Source organism: Heteronotia binoei, chromosome 5 (genome assembly GCF_032191835.1).
Source record: "Heteronotia binoei isolate CCM8104 ecotype False Entrance Well chromosome 5, APGP_CSIRO_Hbin_v1, whole genome shotgun sequence".
NCBI classification, from domain to species: Eukaryota; Metazoa; Chordata; class Lepidosauria; order Squamata; family Gekkonidae; genus Heteronotia; species Heteronotia binoei.
Genome location: NC_083227.1, coordinates 144788623 through 144801294, shown reverse-complemented (window position 1 = coordinate 144801294; position 12672 = coordinate 144788623).

Below are 12672 nucleotides of genomic sequence, written 5' to 3'. Positions count from 1 at the left end.
TCCTTCCCTCCCTCCCTCCTCCCTTCCTTCCCTCCCTCCTTCCTCCCTTCCTTCCCTCCCTCCTCCCTTCCCTCCCTCCTTCCTTCCTTCCTTCCCTCCTGCTGTGAAGTCACTTCCTGTTTCTGGCAGTGGCATTTGGGGGAAATGATGTCATTTGGGGAAAATGATGTCACAGGAAGTGATGTCACTTCCGGTTTCCGGCAGGTGGTGCGGGGGGAATGATGTCACAGGAAGTGATGTCACTTCCTGTTTCCAGCGGTGGCATGACATCACCGGAAGTGCCGTCACTTCCTGTTTCCGGCGGCGCGCACGCTCTGCGCGCGCACACACACATTCCTTCCCCCCTCAAGTTGTCCCTGGCTGGCCTGCAGATATTATGGCTACCCTAAGTGCCTCATTCTGCCTCAGTAACCCATCTGCCTGAATGACGGGCCAGGTTCAGATTTCCATTCAGCTTCAGCAGCTCTGAGAAGTACACAGTAGTCCTCTGCAAACATTAATTTTTTTTTTAACAGTCTGCCTTTCTTGCTGAGTCTCAAGGCGCATTACATGCTGTACAATAAAGCAATCAAGTATACGATAAACACTACAATCGGTCTGGGATTACAGAAATGAGAAACAATGCAAAAATATCAGACGTATTTCAAACAATGCCAAAAAATGTCATCACAAAAGTAAAAAAATAATACAGTAGGAGGAAGAATACATATGATAAATGGCATTCAGTTTTCATGTGGAATGTGAGTGGCTACTGCATCATGAATTGGGCAATGTGTGGATTTTCACCAAGAAATCTTCCCTTCATGTGAATCAGGGAACTGGAAAATCAGGGCTCTGGTTCACATGAATAGAAGCTGTACCTGTGTGGGAAATCAGTGACCTACCTGACTAACATGACATGGCAACTGTGCATGCTGTGCTCCTGATACACATGTCGGGTGGACTTCTGATTCATGTGAATAAAACAGAACATCTACAGAGGTCTAGTGATTTGCAACGGTATCTGTTCTTGACCTACAAATCTCAGTGTTTAGAGGTGGAGAACGGTGGAAAATAATTCCACCCCCCCCAACTCCTCCCAAAAGACCCCTGCACTCTTCTTGCTCAGCCTTTGCTTGCTGTAGAAATTGGAAACCAGCAAGAGAAATCTTGAGGCACTGTGAACAACCTACAAGATAAGCAAGGTAGACTTCATCCAGCAGTTTATAACGGTAGAGGTGGCTGCTTTATCTTTGTCATTTAACAGCTTGTGTTTGTATTAGCACCAAGAAATAAAAGGATGATTTTATAGTGCTCCTCCAGAGGGAAATAGCATTATTACCTTTTGTAAAGGGCTCTGAGGGCTGATATCTACCGTTTTTCATTACAAAGCAAAAGTGGCAAGAGAAATCCATTTCACAGTCGGCAGGCAGTTCTGCTTGTTTAAGGGGAAATTTGGCTGCTTTAAAGACGGAAGAAGCCATTGAGGAACCCAGTCAATTGTTCTGTGTATTTCATTTGTTTCCAGGAGATGTCACTGTTAGGCAGGCACTTAGCTGCTAGGCACTGATAAGAGTGAAGCCCTGTGATGAAGAGAAGCGATGCATATATTAGTGCTAAGTTTCCACGTTATTTACTAAACTGCTTGTTGCACCTGATTGGCCTGTTGGAAGAAAACTGGCTAGGTCAATTTTTAACAAGGACCAGTTATTTAAAGCAACAGAATGGGCAGATTTTCTAAACTGATTAGTTCAAATTTGCACTAAGCTAAAGTGGATGAAGAAAAAGAAACAGGGCTCAGGGCTGTTGTTTCGTCCTGTAACAATTTCAATGCCAACGGGGGGGGGGGGGGAAGCAAAGGGCAGGACTCTGAGATACAAGTAACAGGAAGGAGTTTTGTTACGGGACTCCAGGCAATAAAGCTACATGCTCCAACCTTATGGACATTGTGGGAGGAGAGGTCCCTCAATGTCTGCTAGCCAGGGTGAGTAGAAAGAACCACATCCAAAAGCAGTAAATCCCCAAATACCAGTGCTAGAAGGCACCAACAAGGGAAGGCCCTGGCCTCTCTGCCCTCCAGGACAACTGGTTGACCACTGTGTAAAACAGGATGCTGGAGCAAATGGACTACTGGCCAGATCCAGGACAACCCCTCTGACTGTTCATCTTGTATCTCTGAAGATGATGCTATGGATAGACAGTTAAAGACAGTGTGTACCAGCCTAGTTTCTGTCCTTTTCTTGGTGTCCAGACTAGTTTAAGGCACAATTCAGCAAAAGCTAGTTGCAGTCAAATCTAATTTAAATCAATGGGGCATAAGTTAGTAACAATAAAGTCCCATTTCCATTCCCTTCAATGGACCACAACTAATTCAGGGACTGTGACCTAAATCTCTGCCAGTGCATTACTTCCTTTCCATTGTGAATAATTTGAATTGCAGGCTCCAGTGTGTGTGTTTGTGTGTTAATCAGGTCCATGTCGAGAATAAGCATTTTTAAGTGTTTGTGTTTTAATTAAAGAAGGAACTTATAACCAGCTTTCTAACATCTGGGTTAGAACCCAATGCTAGACAGGCTATTGCAGAGTTTATTACAGCTACAACGTTTAGTTGTTCAATCAGCTTGATTATATTCAAAATCTGACCAATTAAAAATATCCCCTTGATTAGCTGGGAAGCAGATTTTAAAAAATGTTTATATTGCAAGTACTTATGAAATCTGCCGGGAACGGCACCATCTCTGCTTTCCTGTGGGGGGGATGCATTTTCTCTGGTGGTACTTACCGTATAATACATGCATACATAATCTGAAAACGACTGAATAAGAACAATGGTTTTATTCATATGGAAATTTATGCAGATGTAATCAATTAAAACTCATAGAGTTAATTGATTGGGGTTTCTTTAACTGGTCACCTTTTTTGCTGTGTTAAACAAGAACAGAACTTTACACAAATAACGATACAGTTGTATGCTTAGGACATAATGTTTTGTTTGTTTACTTATATGAAGGCTGGTTCAACACAAAAGTAGCTGATTTGGGGGAGCCAAACTGGCAGAAAGCTTGTAGACATTGGTGGCTGATATGGCTTGTACCGGTTGTTGCCTCTTGAACCTGTGCCATGGCTGCCCAGGTCCAAGATGGGACGCAGAGGCATGGCACCTCACTCTGGAGCTAGTGATGGAGGCACTGGGATACAACATCACCAGTTTCCAAGTCAGGCTGCACAGCTTTCTTGAAGCCCGCAGAAGCAGCATTGGAAGAAGCTCTTGGGACAGCAACAAGTAATGAGACAACTGTGTCCCACGTAATGAGAGGCTGTGATCGCACACACCAAATAATGCACTTTCAATCCACCTTCAGTGCACTTTTGCAACTGGATTTTACTGTGTGATCTGGCAAAATCCATTGGGAAAATACCGAAAGTGCATTATTTCATGTTTGAGACTGCAGCCTTATAGTGTTCAATTGGCAGGAAGCTTCTCCTTCAGGCACAACCTGTACAGCATAGCTGTAGACAAGTTGCAATAGTAGCATATCCATTTGCACATATACTGTTACACCACAGTCAGTTACAAAAATGGGAATTTTTACTGACCCGCAATACTTCAAACAAAGTAAGGGTTGCGTTGAGATCATTATCCATTCAGTGTTTAATAGTGTGTGTCTGCCGCATAGGCTTGGATCCACAGGCGCATTTCTATGGACAAGGATGTCTTCCCATGGAGCATGACTTTCTTGCCTCACACCACATCGAATATTTCTGGAGTATTTTTGGTACTAAAGAAGCAGGAAGGGCAGAAATCCTTCCATACTCTGCTGGATCCAATCTGTCTTGCCAGCTTCCCACAACTATGGGTGGCACAACAGTGATCTAGGAACAGGTTGGTTTCAACCTCATTGTGACACTGAAACTGAGAATATTGTGGTGTCACAAACATCCATTTTTACATATTCTAGGAACTCTCATTTAACCTTTCCGTCAGAGCCTGATTCTTCTTCCACTTACTTGCTCATCCATAATGGACAAATTTAGAAGTTGCTGTTTAGGTGCAACTGAGAAGAATTCACAAATTAGCTCTGCACAATTGCCATTAGTTCTTCCTTTGCTATCATCTGAAGACTGGCCTGTCTTGTCCATGCTGAGGTAAGAGAGGAAATGAGCTATCACTTGCTTTGGGAAGGAAAACCTGGCGTGTGCTTGAGGTGCTGCAGAGCACTGGATAGGTAATTTAGACTTTGACTCAGCTCTCACTATTCCTACACATGGTAGCTGCTGGAAGGTTCACTAGGATGGAGGGGGTCAAGGGGAGCATACCCAATTGCAGTTAGCAGTAGTCATAGATTGGAGGAAGAGGGTGAGATCATGGTAAGTCTGGGATTATTTCTGAGATCCTGATTGCTAAAGAAGGCAATCCTGATGAAACTGATGGAATGATAAGAGCTCTGAGCAGCATGGGATAGAAAGGCTGTGAGGAACAAGGGAGACTAGTAGCCCACCACATAGTATTTGTGGAAGCAGCAGAACCTTACAATATGTGAGCAACACTGTGGACCTGAGTGTGCATGTCTGTGTGTGTGTAATTAGTCCATATCTTTATTCACATTAACTGTACTAAAGTGATAGATTACTGGTCCAGGTTATTTTGAAAGTCAAGGATTCCTGAAACAATGGTAACTGTAGTCCTAAAATGCTCAACATTAGCTACTAACACATTGTGAGTGGAAACATGATGATCCGGTAAACTGTTCAAATACTTCCAAATGAATTTAGATGCATCTTTTTGCACACTTAAGCTGTTTTCTTGTATCATTAGAGCTTCTCAGAACTGCCACCTCCAGTTTTTAAAGAGGCATATAGTAAAAGGGAAAAAAAATAAACCAGCTTGAGATTTTTTTAGTTGAGACTTACTACCTGGTATCTTTTGCTGTCTGCTCATAAAGCCAGCTAATTTTGCTATCAGTTAAGGAGTGTCAGTTTGGTGTAGTGGTTAAGTGTGCGGACTCTTATCTGGGAGAACCGGGTTTGATTCCCCACTCCTCCACTTGCACCTGCTGGAATGGCCTTGGGTCAGCCATAGCTCTGGCGGAGGTTGTCCTTGAAAGGGCAGCTGCTGTGAGAGCCCTCTCCAGCCCCACCCAACTCACAGGGTGTCTGTTGTGCGGGAGGAAGGGAAAGGAGATTGTGAGCCGCTCTGAGACTCTTCGGAGTGGAGGGCGGGATATAAATCCAATATCTTCATCTACCTCACAGGGTGTCTGTTGTGCGGGAGGAAGGTAAAGGAGATTGTGAGCCGCTCTGAGACTCTTCGGAGTGGAGGGCGGGATATAAATCCCATATCTTCATCTACCTCACAGGGTGTCTGTTGTGCGGGAGGAAGGTAAAGGAGACTGTGAGCCGCTCTGAGACTCTTCGGAATGGAGGGCGGGATATAAATCCAATATCTTCATCTACCTCACAGGGTGTCTGTTGTGCGGGAGGAAGGTAAAGGAGATTGTGAGCCGCTCTGAGACTCTTCGGAGTGGAGGGCGGGATATAAATCCCATATCTTCTTCTTGTATTGCTCCTCTGTACAGGCACAATACGATTGTGCATTCCATCCGATATGATTTAAAGGATACCTCTGACTGCAGGCACAAAGAAGTGACAAAATTTAAGTGCTTAATACAAGGCTGTCAAATGACCATGATAGTGGGAAATACTGCCCCTTCTCTGGTAAATGAAACAAATTTGTTCTTAATATAAGCACTCCATGACTTTAGACTAGGCATTTCATGATGGTTTTCATGATGGTCAATAGCGGGGGAGACAAACTCGCTTCACGCAATGTGTTCTCCAAGCCAGCCGGTGGGGTGGGGTGGGGGCTTTGAGAGCCACACAATATGTATGAAAGAGACACGTGTGGCTCCAAAGCCTCAGTTGGGTCATCCCTGGTCAGTAGCTTACTATGTTTCATGTCTGAGTTTTTCAAAACCATCAAGATACGCCCTTGATAGGAAGCACTCAAAAGCCTGCCGGCTTGGTGTAGTGCTTACGGCGTCAGGTTAGGATCTGGGAGATGTGTTTGAATCCCCACTCTGCCACAGAAGCCTGCTGGATGAGCTTGAACCAGTAACACACTCTCAGCCTAAGTGATGTAATGATGTCACTGGCAATGTGCTGGTGTTACTCTCATGCACTTGGAGATGACATATAGCATTGGAGAAAGTCCAGAAAAGGGCAACTAGAATGATTAAAGGGCTGGGGCACTTTCCCTATGAAGAAAGGTTGAAACGCTTGGGGCTCTTTAGCTTGGAGAAACGTCGACTGCGGGGTGACATGATAGAGGTTTACAAGATAATGCATGGGATGGAGAAAGTAGAGAAAGAAGTACTTTTCTCCCTTTCTCACAATACAAGAACTCGTGGGCATTCGATGAAATTGCTGAGCAGACAGGTTAAAACGGATAAAAGGAAGTACTTCTTCACCCAAAGGGTGATTAACATGTGGAATTCACTGCCACAGGAGGTGGTGGCAGCTACAAGCATAGACAGCTTCAAGAGGGGTTTAGATAAAAATACAGAGCAGAGGTCCATCAGTGGCTATTAGCCACAGTGTGTGTGTATACATAAAAATTTTTTTGCCACTGTGTGACACAGAGTGCTGGACTGGATGGGCCATTGGCCTGATCTAACATGGCTTCTCTTATGTTCTTATGTTCATGAGCACATTGAGATGCTGCTGGCATCCCCCCTCCCTCTTTTGCTGCCTTTCCCCCTCTCACTGGCCAGCTAAACTGCAGCAGGGAAGTTCCCACTGGTGACAAGCCTGCCCTCTGTGGCCCCACTGGGGAGAAAGGTGGGGAAGAAATGAAATAATATTTTCGTATTCATATAGCCTCCATTTTCCTCAGTCATGATAGTCCTTCAAAGGGGGGGCAGGTAAAGAATTGGTGCTTTGTTGATGGAAATCCTTCAGGCAGTAGAGACGTTCAGTAGGACTCAAGCCCATGTACTTCACGGAGACTTTGTAATAAAGCTAACGTTGTGCTCGGGCGCAAAGTTTATTCGAAAGAAACGATTCAAAGCAAATGATGTACAATACGCAAATCATCACATTTGGCAAGTCTAATTTTGAGCCTGTCTTGAACTTTTACTTTGAGACTTTTGGGGGATTTTTTTTTAAAAGAGGGAGATTTTGCAAAGAGCAGCATGGGCATGTTCAAAAGCGATTGGAAACCATGAAAGTGACAGCAGGAGACCATCAGGGAGGATCTTGAGGGTTATGCAGAGCAGATTCTACACTCCATGGATGCTGGAGCCACAGACAATGCTTGCCATATTTTCAAAATTTTCTTCTCCATATGGACTAGGACTTGGCTTAAAACATGAAAACCATGCGTGTATCCTGAGACTTTAGGACTATTGACAGTTTGCCATGAATGTACATTACCTGCCCTTTCTGGTATCACACAGACCTGTGAACTGTCCTTTGTAGGCCCTGTTAAATAAAGATTCTACTGCATACCCTTTTTCACACAAGGCAAAGTATCATTCTAGTCATGAGACTGCAGTGCTTCTCACAAAGCTAACACTCAGAAACGCCAGGGTCTGTATGCCGGAGTTCCCTCCAGAGTGGTATAGTTTAAGACCACAACCTATTGGTATTGGCATATTGGGCAGCTACCTTGATTTAGTGCTGCCTGGGGAGGACTATGTTCTTCCTCTGCTGTAGGAGGGTGGGGGAAATAGTCCCTATGGGGCTCTGTAACGTCAGTTTAACCATTGTGATTTACTGAGATCTCGCAGCTGCCTGAAAATGCCACAAGGAAAAAAGGCAGAGAGCTTATTTAAGCAGGTACACTAGAGAAATCTATTCTATTTTTATTAACATTTCCTGCAGTTTCTATGCATCCATGCTCCACACAGTACAGAATTTGGTTTCCTTATACATTTGCCTTTTGTTTAAAAATAGAAGCTTTTGACGATCTTAGTGAAAGGAGAATGTAGGAAATGCTTGGTATCAGTCAGGGGGTCCCGAGCAAGCAGACCGCTAGTCGAGGCAGTGAAAAGGAGAGGGATTAAGAGGGACAAAACATCAGGGGCTTTGGTAACTCTGGGGCCCTTGGAGCTGGACAAGTCATGTGATTTGCTTTTATATGATGTTTGGGTTGGTCTGGATAGGGTGATTGGGACCCCAGAGAAAATCTGTGGCTGAGAGCCCCTAGGAGCTGTTAGCTGCCCTACTCCTAGAAGCACAGTTTTCCTTCCATTAGCTCATAATATACCACACATTTAACGTAGTATACTGGTAAAAAGGATGAACCTATGGACTAGAAGAGCTCTAATTCACATTTTAGCTAGGGAATGTACTCACTTGGGTGCCAAAGTCATTTTTAAATCGTCTCCTCCACCATGCTGGCTCAGAAGGTGAAGAACTTGGGAGTGACCTCGGATGTCTCCCTTTGGAGGCTCAGGTCACTGTGGTTGCCAGATCTGCCTTTTCCCATCTTTGGCAGATCAGGCAGCTAGCCCTCTATCCCCTCAGGACTTGGCTACAATGACCCATGCGATGGTCACTTCCAGGTTGGATTATTGTAACTTGTTCTACGCAGGCTTGCCCTTGAGGCTAATCTGGAAACTCCCAACTGGTGCAAAATGCAGAGGTGTTTTTGCTAACTGCATTGCCTTTATGGACAAGCATATGGCCAGCACTGCACCAATTGCACTGGCTACCTATTGAGCTCCAGATTCACTTCAAGGTTTTGGTACTGACATTTAAAGCCCTGCACGGCCTGGGACTGACATAGCTGAGGGACTGCCTCTCCTCATATTTGTCCTGAAGGACTTTACGCACAGCTAATCACTATCTGCTGGTTGTCCCTGGCCCGAAGGACGTCCATCTTGCCTCAGCTAGAGCCATGGCCTTTTCTGCCCTGGCTCTGGCCTGGTGGAACATGCTTCTGTAGAGATTAGGGTCCTACCTGATTTACTATGTTTTTGTAAAAGAAAGAAAGAAAAGTTAAAGGTAGTCCCCTGTGCAAGAGTTTCCAACTCTGGGGTGACGTTGCATCACAATGTTTTCACGGCAGACTTTTTACGGGGTGGTTTGCCATTGCCTTCCCCAGTCATCTACACTCCCCCCCCCCCCAGCAAGCTGGGTACTCCTTTTACTGACCTCGGAAGGATGGAAGGCTGGGTCAACCTAGAGCCGGCTACCTGATCGAGTCTGGTCTCCCTTGTTGCAGTATTCCACCATCTATCGGGCCTATTGAGATACCATCAGTTCCAGCTCTGTTTGCACTATGGCCTGATTAGTTGTCTTCCACCTGAAATGGAGTAATTTTATTGCTTTAATGGTTTAAATTTACTTCTAATTTTTATTGCTTATTGTTATTACTTAAATTTGTTGTAATCTGCCCCGAGCCCACTCGCAGGATAGGGCAGACTAGAAAGTAACAAAAATAAAAATAAATGTTGTTGTGAGATTGCCGTTTGATTAATATGAACATGTTTGGCCTAAAGTGGCAAGGCTGGATTAACAATTAGGCCAAATAGGCACTGGCCTATGGGCCCCCACGGTTTTAGGGGGCCTGAACTGGCTTTCCCCCCCACTGGTAGTCCTCCCAGCCTGCACGTTAGGGTTGCCAATCCCCAGGTGGGGGCAGGGGATCCCCTGGTTTGGAAACCCTCCCCCCGCTTCAGGGTCATCAGAAAGCAGGGGGAGGGGAGGGAAATGTCTGCTGGGAACTCTGTTATTCCCTATGGAGATTTATTCCCATAGAAAATCATAGAGAATTGATCCACGGGAATCTGGGGCTCTGGGGGGCTGTTTTTTTCGGTAGAGGCACCAAATTTTTAGTATAGCATCTAGTGCCTCTCCCCCAAATACCCCCCAAGTTTCAAAAAGATTGGACCAGGGGGTCCAATTCTATGAGCCCCAAAAGAAGGTGCCCCTATCCTTCATTATTTCCTATGGAAGGAAGAAATTGAAAAGTTGTGCTGTCCCTTTAAATGTGATGGCCAGAACTCCCTTAGAGTTCAATTATGCTTGTCACAGCCTTGATCTTGGCTCCACCCCTAATGTCTCCTGGCTCCACCCCCAAAGTCCCCAGATATTTCTTGAATTGGACTTGGCAACCCTACTGCACTTGCAGCCAGAAACTGAGCCACTCTTTGCCCAACTTGCTTGGTGTGGCTGCTGCTGGTGTCATCGCCAATTTGGCCTCTCTCTGCCTCTCCCCTGCAGCTTTGTCAAAGGGGCTTTTGAGAAGGTGCCTACAGGCTACAGTGGGGACTGTGGGCTGCAGGGCAGGTGCTCCAACTCTGAGATAATTTGCAAGGGGGCCCCCAAGATTTCAGCTGCCTAGGGGCCTCCACAGGGTTTAATCCGGCAATGTAAAGTGGTTATTCCCAGTGGGTTGCCCATGGTTGCCAATGGCCTTCCTGATGCTCATTTGCTTAATTGACAAAGCATAAAGCTGTGTGGAAAATGGACTGTGAGTCTGATCCAGGAAGGATCTTCTTATCATTTAGCTCTTCCCTAAACCTAAGAGCTAGACATGGCTTTCCTTTATCTCAGGGGAGCAAGATGTGTTCCAGAAGAACACAAGAAGCCTCACCTTCGTGAATGTAGAGAGTACATATTCAAAACCAGCTGCCTCATCATAGTACAAAAATACAAAATATTGTGCACAAACACTCTTAACTGGTGTATATAAAGTTCTATTATAATGAAATGAACAGCCCACAACAGTGGGCATACATTCATACAGTATAAATAGAAAACAACAGTCTCAAAACAATACTCCAAGGAGGACCCCACACAGTCACAGAGTTTTCCAAAATGAGTACAAAGACTCAAAAATAATGTTCCGCAGGAGTCCCTCCGTTGTTAGTTGACTTCTGAAGGACAAATTCTAACCTTCACGCAAACCCCGGATTTGATTGCGTTCCGCTGCTCCTGCAGCTTCCTCGTAAGTCAAACTGAAAACTCCAGCCAAGTTCTTTCTCAAACGCCCATTTAGGTATCTTAATTTGCGGCCTGCCCCCTCCTGTTCCAGCTGATTGGTGAGGGGTATGGCAAATTCAGGAGGGGGCATTACCCTTGTACCCTCCCCCTATGGCTACGGGTCTGCTGAGGACCCATGGCCTAATGGACGGAATCTATTATTTTTATTTTTATTTATTTTATTAAATTAGATTTCTGAGTCACCCTTCCCTGCAGGCAGGGCTCAGGATGACTTATAACAAAAAAGGAACAATAAACAATCCAGTCAAAAATCTCAAGTATAATTAAAAACTACAGTTCCTGAGATGGCAGGAAAAAAAATATATCCAAAGGCTGGCTAGGAGAGAGGGGTTGCAGAGGGTGGGGAAAATATGAGCGTGCCAGATTGCCTGCTGTGCTATTGCTGTCCTCAGCCTAGTGGAACATCTCTGCCTTATGTGCCCTCACTAGGTGGGGGCCAGGGCTGAAAAGGCCATAGTCCTAGTCGAGGGCAGCCTGATCTCTCTTAGGCTAGGGACCACCAGGAGGTTCTTATTCTTAATACTAGGAGTAAGGTCCCTTGTGAAGAAAAAAATACAATGAGCTCTAGAAGGAGGTTCTGGGCAAGTGCCACCCTTGCTGTCTTCCCACCCACCCACCCAAGTGAAGGCATTAACTTTCACCCACCTCAAGGGGAGCTTATCTCTGCTATCTGGAGAGCAGTTGTTAATCTGAGTGATCTCCAGTAGTTCCCGAGGAGGAAAAGGCATTTTACCTGTCTGAGGTCCCACCCCTCCACAGGCCCCACCCCTTAAATATCTATGAATTTCCTAACTTGGAGTTGGCAACCCTATCTCCTTCCCTTAATCTGCCCCTCTGACTTCACCTTTCCATCGCCTTCCCCCTCCCTGCAGCCTCTACATAGGCTGTCTTTCTCTGTGGGGGAGGGGTGTGTGGACCAAAGCAGCTTGCATCATTCTCCTCTCACAACCCTGTGAGGTGGGTTAGGCTGGAAGTCTGTGACTGCTCCAAAATCACTCAGGTTCTACAGCAAGAACTGGGTCCGACAGACAGCACTCTAAAGCCCTAACTCCTATGCCATCCTCAGACTCCGCCTTGAGGAGAAGCAGTACTGATCAATAAGCTCCCTGTCAGCAGAGAACTGTCTCCCTCAAACGTCAGTGGCCTTCTGCTGGGTTTCTTGCCTGATGGGGCCAGTGGTGGGTGGGGGAGAGCAGAATCAGCCAATGAGGAGACAGTGTGAGCCAATCCTGTGGAGGCTACAACCAATGAATGAAAATCCTGAGAATTGCCACCATGGTTGGGCTTTTATTTATAACTGATGCTCTTCCAGGGGCATATTGAGAGAAGCAGTTCTGAAGGTATGTGGGTCCCTGACCTCTAAGAACCTTTCATGGTCAAAACCAAGACCTTGAACCTGATCCAGTGCTCCACTGGAAGCCAGTGCAGCTCATGCAGCATAGGCTGGATGTGTGCTCTCCGAGGGGTTCCTGTAAGGATCTGTGTGGCTGCGTTCTGGATCAGCTGGAGCTTCCATGTCAGGACTGCATACAGGTTGCCTTGGGAGATCTTTGGGGTTATTTTAGATATAACCAGATGTAACAGATGTAGCCTGTAGTAGTCAGAAATTTTTGTTAGGGGGCAGATTCTTGTTAAGGTGACAGTTTGTTTAGCACGGTGGAGGACAGTTTTTAAGGTGCTACC